The sequence below is a fragment of the Muntiacus reevesi genome, chromosome 7 (genome assembly GCF_963930625.1).
Source record: "Muntiacus reevesi chromosome 7, mMunRee1.1, whole genome shotgun sequence".
Lineage (NCBI taxonomy): Eukaryota > Metazoa > Chordata > Mammalia > Artiodactyla > Cervidae > Muntiacus > Muntiacus reevesi.
The window spans coordinates 98,380,718-98,388,212 of NC_089255.1; positions in this window are offsets into that span (position 1 = coordinate 98,380,718).

Genomic DNA, 7,495 nt, shown 5'->3' on the forward strand with positions numbered 1-7,495 from the left:
CTGGGTCTTTGTTGCCGCTCAGGCTTTTCTCTAGTTTCGGCAAGGGGGGCTACTCTCCAGCTGTGGTGTGAGGGCTTTTCACTGAGGCGGCTTCTCTGATTGTGGAGCACAGGCTCTGGGGCGCTCAGGCTTCAGTAGCCACAGCACGCGGCCTGATAGTCATGGCTCCCGGGCCCCAGATCACAGGCTCGGTAGTCATGACCCATGGATGGACTCGGCTGCCGCGAGCACGCGGCCGCCTCCCAGCCCAGGGGTCGATCCCGAGTCTGCTGCACTGGTAGGCAGATTCGTCACCCTGAGTCACCAGGGCAGCCCCCCAGCCCTTCTGAACTTCCCTCTCTCTGTCATTGGCATTGACGGAGAACCCATCTTGTCCATTGATAAAACTGAACAGAATTAAGGTCCCAAGAAACTCTCTCCAAGTCCTCCTGCTCAACCACCAATGCATCTCCTACGCTTCCTCTCCTCCCCCGGCACCAAGTGAAGGCTGTGCCCCGGCCCACGGCCGCTTCCCTTGTGCCCTGGAGCCTCCAGTCGTTTCTCTCCCATCCTCAGCCTCTTCTCCACCCAGACTTCTCTTTGGTACGTGTTCAGTCCCTCCAACCTGAAAAATACCCCGTTCTTGATGCCAGATTTCTAACCTCCCTCTTCAGTCTCCCTTCTCTCTCCCGTCGTGGCCAGCCTTCTTGAAAGAATCATCTGTGCTGCCTGCCTGGCTAGTCAGCCCTCCATCACCCGTTGCAATCTGCCTTCTCTTCTCAGGATCGGTGCCCAGACGGAAGTCACTAGAGACAGCCGAACTCCAGGCCCAGACGGCGCTTTTCCTCCCTGCTCTGACGCCCTCTTTTTGGGAGCAGAGGTGTGTCCGAGGCGGGACTGCAGCACCCCAAGTGGCTGGCACATGGGGAGTGAACGTGAAGAGGAGCTGGGAAGGTGGACAAGACGTGGATCGGGAAGGGTGCTGTGATGAACTGAAGGAGTGTGAACTTCATCCAAGAGTTTAGGGGGGAGGCTCTGAGCAGGGCCCCCTGGGTCATCCTGCCAGGGCCGTCTGCTCAGAGCCTCCTCCTGCTCCTCAGCGCTCCCTAAACACTCGGACCGAGAGTGGCTGCAGTGCCTCCTGCTCCCTCCCGCCTGGGGCTAATCCCCAGCTGTCAAATCTCAGGTCCGGCGGCAGCTCCAGACCATAACTGCCTGGTCCTGTCATCACAGTGTCACGGACCTCTCTCCACACTAGCGGTTCCAGGGCTTAAGCGTGTTGCCAGCACACAGAAGGTGCTCTATAAATGGCCAAAGAAACCCATCTTTTCTGTTGTTGCTGTTAATTAATGAATTCATTTATGGCTGCATCCCGTCGTAGCTGTGGCTCTCCGGATCTTCTGTGGCGGCGAGCAGGCTTCTTTCTCGGTGAGGCCCTTGGACTCAGCCGCTGTGACTGGTTACCCCGAGGCATGGGACTCTCACTTCCCCATTCAGGGAGCAAACCCACACCCCCTGCACTGGCAGCAGCTTCCCAGCTGCTGGACCATCGGGGAAGTCCCAACCCACCATTTTGTCAGAAACTTTTAACTCTTACTCGCAAAGCCCAATGCTTTAAGTGAAGGTGCCTTGTAACAACTCTTCCAGGTGTGTCTGATTTTTAAATAGAAGCATCGTTTGGCTCTAATCATCAGACGTTCAGAAGCCGCACATCCAGCTGATGCAGGACACAGCAGTATCCCTGGCTGACACACTCCGGGGTCAAGCAGAGGGACGCGCCACGGGCCCTTCTCCCAGCTGCTTCCTCTTGACTCCAGGGTCCCGCACTCGCGTGTGATTGCATTTGGCTCTGGGTTCACATACAGCGGGACTCAAGGTCCAGGGTAGGGACTGGGGTCCCGGTGCGGGTAGTTGCGTATTGATTTGAGGTGGATTCGAGTTTCTGCCAACAGCCCTGCTTTCCTCAGCCGGGAGCACCTGAGGCTGGACAAAGTGCTGCCGGAAGCGAGGGAGGTTGGCCAGGGAACCTGCCGTGTCCCAGAGGGCTGGTTGTAACTCCCTGATGCTGCGGTCGGGCAGAAGCAAAGCTTCATGTTTTGCAGGAGACGGCCTTGTTTGTTACGAATACAATGGAGTGTTACTTACTGTACTTGAAATGTGCTTGCTTCCAAATACACTCTCTGCAACGCTGAGCCTCTCTGTGGTCTCTGGTCATCCACTGAGCGTGTCCAGTGAGGCGACTGGCTGGCTGTCCAACTCTGTGGGCCAAGGCAGGTCCAGTGGCCCAGACCCGGAGAAGCCTTACGCTGTCACCCCCAGGACCTCTCCCGCTTCTGCTCCGAGCCTGGGCTCCTCTGTGGCTCAGAACCTCTGTTGGGACCCGATACCTGACAGAGTGTGCGTGTTGGGACCCGGGAGGTTTGCAAGTGACAACTCCAACTCAGATTGACTTCTGCAAAAAAGAGATGAATGTACTAACTCAGGAGTCTGGAGGGAGATCTGTATTTATGTATTTATTTATTTGGATCTGTGTTTAGACATGGCTCTTTGTAGGTTCAGAGCAGACATCCTCGAGGCCCGTCTCTCCCTTGTATCCCTACGTCTGCTTCCTTCTCTGTTGGCTCTTTTACGAGCCAGCTCTCTCCTGGGACTGTCTTAGTCTGTTGGATCCACTAAAACAAAAATAGCACAGACGAGGTGGCTTAAACAGTAAACATTTACTTCTCACAGTTCTGGAGACGGGGAAGTCCACGATCAAGGCGCTGGCAGATTTGGTGTCTGATGGGTCTCAGTTTGCAAATGGCTGTCTTATCGCTATGTCCTCACATGATGGAAGGGGAAGGAGAGTTCTCTAGGGTCTTATCAGAGCGCTGACTGATTCATGAGGCCTCCACTCTCATGCCCGAATCACCTCCCTGAGGCCCTGCCTTCTCAGAGCAACATATTAGGGCTAGGATTTCAATATATGAATTTGGGGGGCACAGAAACATTCAGTCCACTGCAGTGACCGTCCTCAAACCAAGCACTCTGACCATGGCGTTGGGGCGTTTTGGTTGGTCACCAGGTCTGAGATGGTGATTGACAGCCCCACCAGGTCAGAGACAGTCTCAGACGTGTCTGGGCTCCTGTTAGCCTCTTCCAGCTGCTGCGACAATTCCCCACAACACGGGGTGGCTGAAAGCAACAGAAATGTGTCCTCTCACAGTCCTGAAGGGCAGAAGTTCCAAATCAAGGCACCAGCAGGGCCACACTCCTCCTGAAGCTTCAGGGCTTCCCTTGAAGCTTCCTCCCCTCCTCTTCCAGCTCCTTTGTTGTTCTTTACTCCCTGGGTCGTGTCTGACTCTCTTGTGACCCATGGACTGCAGCCCTCCAGGCTCCTCTGTCCACGGGATTCTCCAGGAAAGAATCCTGGAGCGGGTTGCCCTTCCGTCCTCCAGGGGACCTCCCGACCCAGGGGCAGACTGGCATCTCCTGCCCTGGCGGGGGATTCTTCACCACTGAGCCGCCTGGGGGGCCCTCCCCTTCGGCTCCAGGCCATCCTTGGCTTCCAGCTGCGTCCCTCCAGCCCCTGCCTCCATCTCCACATGAACATCCCTTCTGTGATCCTCCTGTTCTGTCTCTTTTGTCTCCTCTTATAAGGACACCTGTCATTGGATTCAGGACCCAGTGGATTAATCCATAATGATCTCATCTTGAGATCCTTTGCTTAATTACATCTGTAAAGATCCTTTTTCCAAATAGGATCACATTTGCAAGTACTGGTTGTTAGGACTTGAACAATCTTTGGAGAGGAGTAGAGGCATGATTCCCTGGAGGAGGGCGTGCAGTCCACTCTGGCATTCTTGCCTGGAGGATTCCATGGACAGAGGAGCCTGGCGGGCCACAGTCCTCACAGAGGACTCAGAGAGTCGGGCGTGCCTCAGTGAGTGGGCACACACACGCAGAGGCATCATCCAGCCCGTTACAGGGCAGAAGGAGTAACAGATGTCCACTCGGCTCCGCTCCTTGACTTGCCAGCATCCATCCTCACCCTCTTCCCATGCAAGCAATTTCAGAAATGCAGCCCACCCCCGTGCCCGTCGTGGAGCCAAGCCAGCGGGTAAACAATCTCCTGGATCAGGTCTGAGTGCTGCTCTTCACAGGCTGTTAACTGACAGCTAAAGGGTCACTTTAAACACCCCCGGCATTTAATAGCAGAGGAGAGTAAGATACCTGGAATAAAACCCCCCTGCTTTTAGTAAAGGGGAGAAGGGGACCCGGCACCCTGCAGTCAGTCCCCTGACGCCCTGCAGAAGAGAACCGGCGGGGAGCCACAGCGTATCTCCTGAAGGATGAGCTCCTCCGTCCCCCGGGGCCGCCTGGGGCTCCGTCGCCGGGAGACTCCCCCGCGTCCGTGACCCTCCTTGGTGCATCAGAGAGAACGTCCTTTCTGGAAACTGTAGACTCTAGCAGGCCACTCACTGTCTGAGGACGTCAGTCCAGAAGTCTGGGCCTGGCCCCGGCAGTTGAGCAATCCCGGGCCACAGTTTGCGAGACTGGGATGTCTCTGGCAGTATGACTGTCTAAGCTCTTAGATAATCGCTGGGAAGTTAGTGTCCTAATGATTTCACGAGCTGCACCCAGAGCCAGAACCCAGATGGGCCGCGCTCTGGAATCGGGACCCTGACCTCACCAGGTCGGTCTCCTGACAGCCGTCTCTGTGCCCTGCCCCCTCCCAGCTTTCCTTCCAACTTCGTCCGCTCGGCCTTTGCCCTGGACACACTGGGCTGGGCTGGGGAGGCCCCAAGCCCTCATGCTGGGCCGCTGGGGCCCAGGGCGCTTCCCACGGGCAGGGAGTGCCCGCAGGGCTGCTGGAGGGAGAAGCCCCCCAGGGCTCCTCTCCCATCCCCCTCTGCGTTTTCCTTCTCCAGCCTGTGCTTGCACCAGCCTCAGCCTAGGGCAGGAACCTGACTGTTGCAATCCTAAAAGAAATTGTTTTCTGACCCTCAGCTCAGTTGAATTACTGGCCCCAAGCAGAAAGAGGCCTTGGTTTCCCTTTCCCCACTTTCAGAAAGGCCCAGCTGAGGCTCAGCATATCTTTTCTTACAGAACCTCACTGAAGGCTGAAGAAATGGCCAACACACTCCTGTAACCTGACTTTAAGAAAAGAAAGAAAACAGGCCCTTTAAACTTCCAACCTCACCAGATTCTCCTGGAGAGAGTTTGTCGATTTTGCTCCACTTTACAGATGCAGCTGACGTCCTGGTCAGGGGGAGGCTTCACACTGCCCTGCTCTCCACCCCAATACAGCCAATTTCCAAAATCCTGCTCCTGGTACAAAATTCTATGCTACTTAGGACCCGTTTGATTGTGCTTGGATCTGCAACTGTCTGCTTAGTGGGAATCAGGAACAGCGAGATCCAGACTCTCAGTGAGGCCTTTGTCTCTCTCTTCCTCCCCTCTCTTTGCCCTTCTGTGATTCTCTAGTTCCCCTTTTGGGCTTCCCTGGTATCTCAGATGGTGAAGAATCTGCCTGCAAGGCAGGAGACCCCAGTTCGATTCCTGGGACCGGAAGATCCCCTGGAGAAGGGAATGGCAACCCAGTCCAGTATTCTTGTCTGGAGAATCTCACGGACTGAGGAGCCTGGTGGGCTACAGACCAAGGGGTCACAGAGTCGGACGCTACAGAGCAACTGAGCACTGTCCTCCTTTCTGCTTTGCTCTCTGCAGAGCTCTATTTTCAAGCTGATTTTCACAGGGGCCTAGGCTGACCATGCGTTCATTCACATGTAGTAGAACCACTTCTTTCTTGGTTGTGCCAGCAGAAGGGCAGGAATGGCTCTGATTGGGGCTGGCTTGTGACCTCTGCCAATCCCTGTAATTAGCTGCTGAGGCCAGACAAGTAGAAATACTCTAATTAGCTGGCCTGAGTCCCAGTTAATTGTGTGTGCCTGAGGCCCACGGTTGATGTGACTGGTGATGTCACAGGAATGACAGCCCTCCAAGATGGGGGAAAGGTAGTTTCTGAAAGGCAGAAAGTTCTGGGGAGACAAAAATCAGTGTTGAGGGGCAGGTCTCTGCACAGGCTCTTGATTTGCATTTTCCTGTTAGTCAGGACCTCGCAGCCTGCTTCGCCTTTGCCTTCAGCCTCAGGGGATTCAACCCTTGTTCTCATTTTGACCCATTCTTAGCCATCACAGAGAAGTGTTTATCCTTTCTTTTGATTTTTTAAAAATAGCGAAGTAAATCACATAATCTCGTCAGCTTAAGACGAGAAACAGGCGCACCTGCATCCTCACCACGGAAGGTAAGACGCAGAACCCCGCCGGTTTTCTAGAAACCTCTGAACGCCCCCCCGTCACGTGTCCTTCTGTCAGAGGGGAGCTACAGAGTTCTGTGTTCATCATCCCAGGCTTTTCTTTAGAGTTTTTCTGCAAACACACACACACTCACATGCACACACACACACAATCAAATCTCTAGGCAGTGTAGTGTTTGATTTGGCAGAATACAGATACCTATTTTAATGCTATATTTAAGAATATAATATATATTCTTCTGTGACTTCTTTTATTCAACATTATAGTTTTGAGATTCAGTTCTGTTGATCAAGGAGCTGCAGTTCACTCTTCACTGCTATGTAACCATCCAGTATATTATTAGCCCGTGTTGCATGCATCTATTCTACTCTTCAGAGTACATACCTGAGTGGAATCTATGTTGAAACGTGCTCACATCCTCTGCTCTACTCCAGCTCTACTGGATATTGCTAATTATCTTCCCAAAGTCATTATAACCATCTACATTTCCACTAGCAATTGATGATAGTGTTTTGGTTGATCTCGTTCTTGTCAGCTTTAATTTTTGTCATTCCAATAGGTGTGGTCTGCATCTCATTACAGTTATAATTTGCATTTATTTGATAACTATTGAAGAACCTTCTCCTGTTTACTGACCTGTTTTTTTTACCTCTACTGTGAAATGTCTGTTTACGTCTTTCCCTCTATTTTCTAATGAGCTGTTGGTATTTTTCTGTTGATATATAAGAACTACTTATATAGTCTGGATTGCAACCCTGTATTCGTTTTTTTAAATAAGGATCATCTGCTTTTTCAAAAATTGATTTATTTTTATCTGTGCTGGGCCTTCGTTGGTGCACCCAGCCTTTCTCTAGCTGCGGTGAGCAGGCTTCTCACTGCGGGAGCTTCTCTCGTCGTGGAGAACGGGCTCCAGGCATGCGAGCTTCAGAAGCTGCGTCTCACAGGCTCAGTAGGTGTGGCCCATGGGCTTCCTTGCTTCTCAGCAGGAGTGATCTTCCCACACCAGGGATCAGACCCATGTCCCCGGCACTGACTGTGGGATTCCTACTCACTGTACCAGGGAAGTCCCACAACGTGGTTTTCAGATGCTCAGATGTTTACTTGCAATTTGGGATTGTCTCTGCATTTATGGCAACTTTTCAATGGAAGTTTTTAATTTTCTTGTCAAATGTACCTTGTCAAAGAAAATTTTCCCAACTTGAGGTCATAAAAATAAT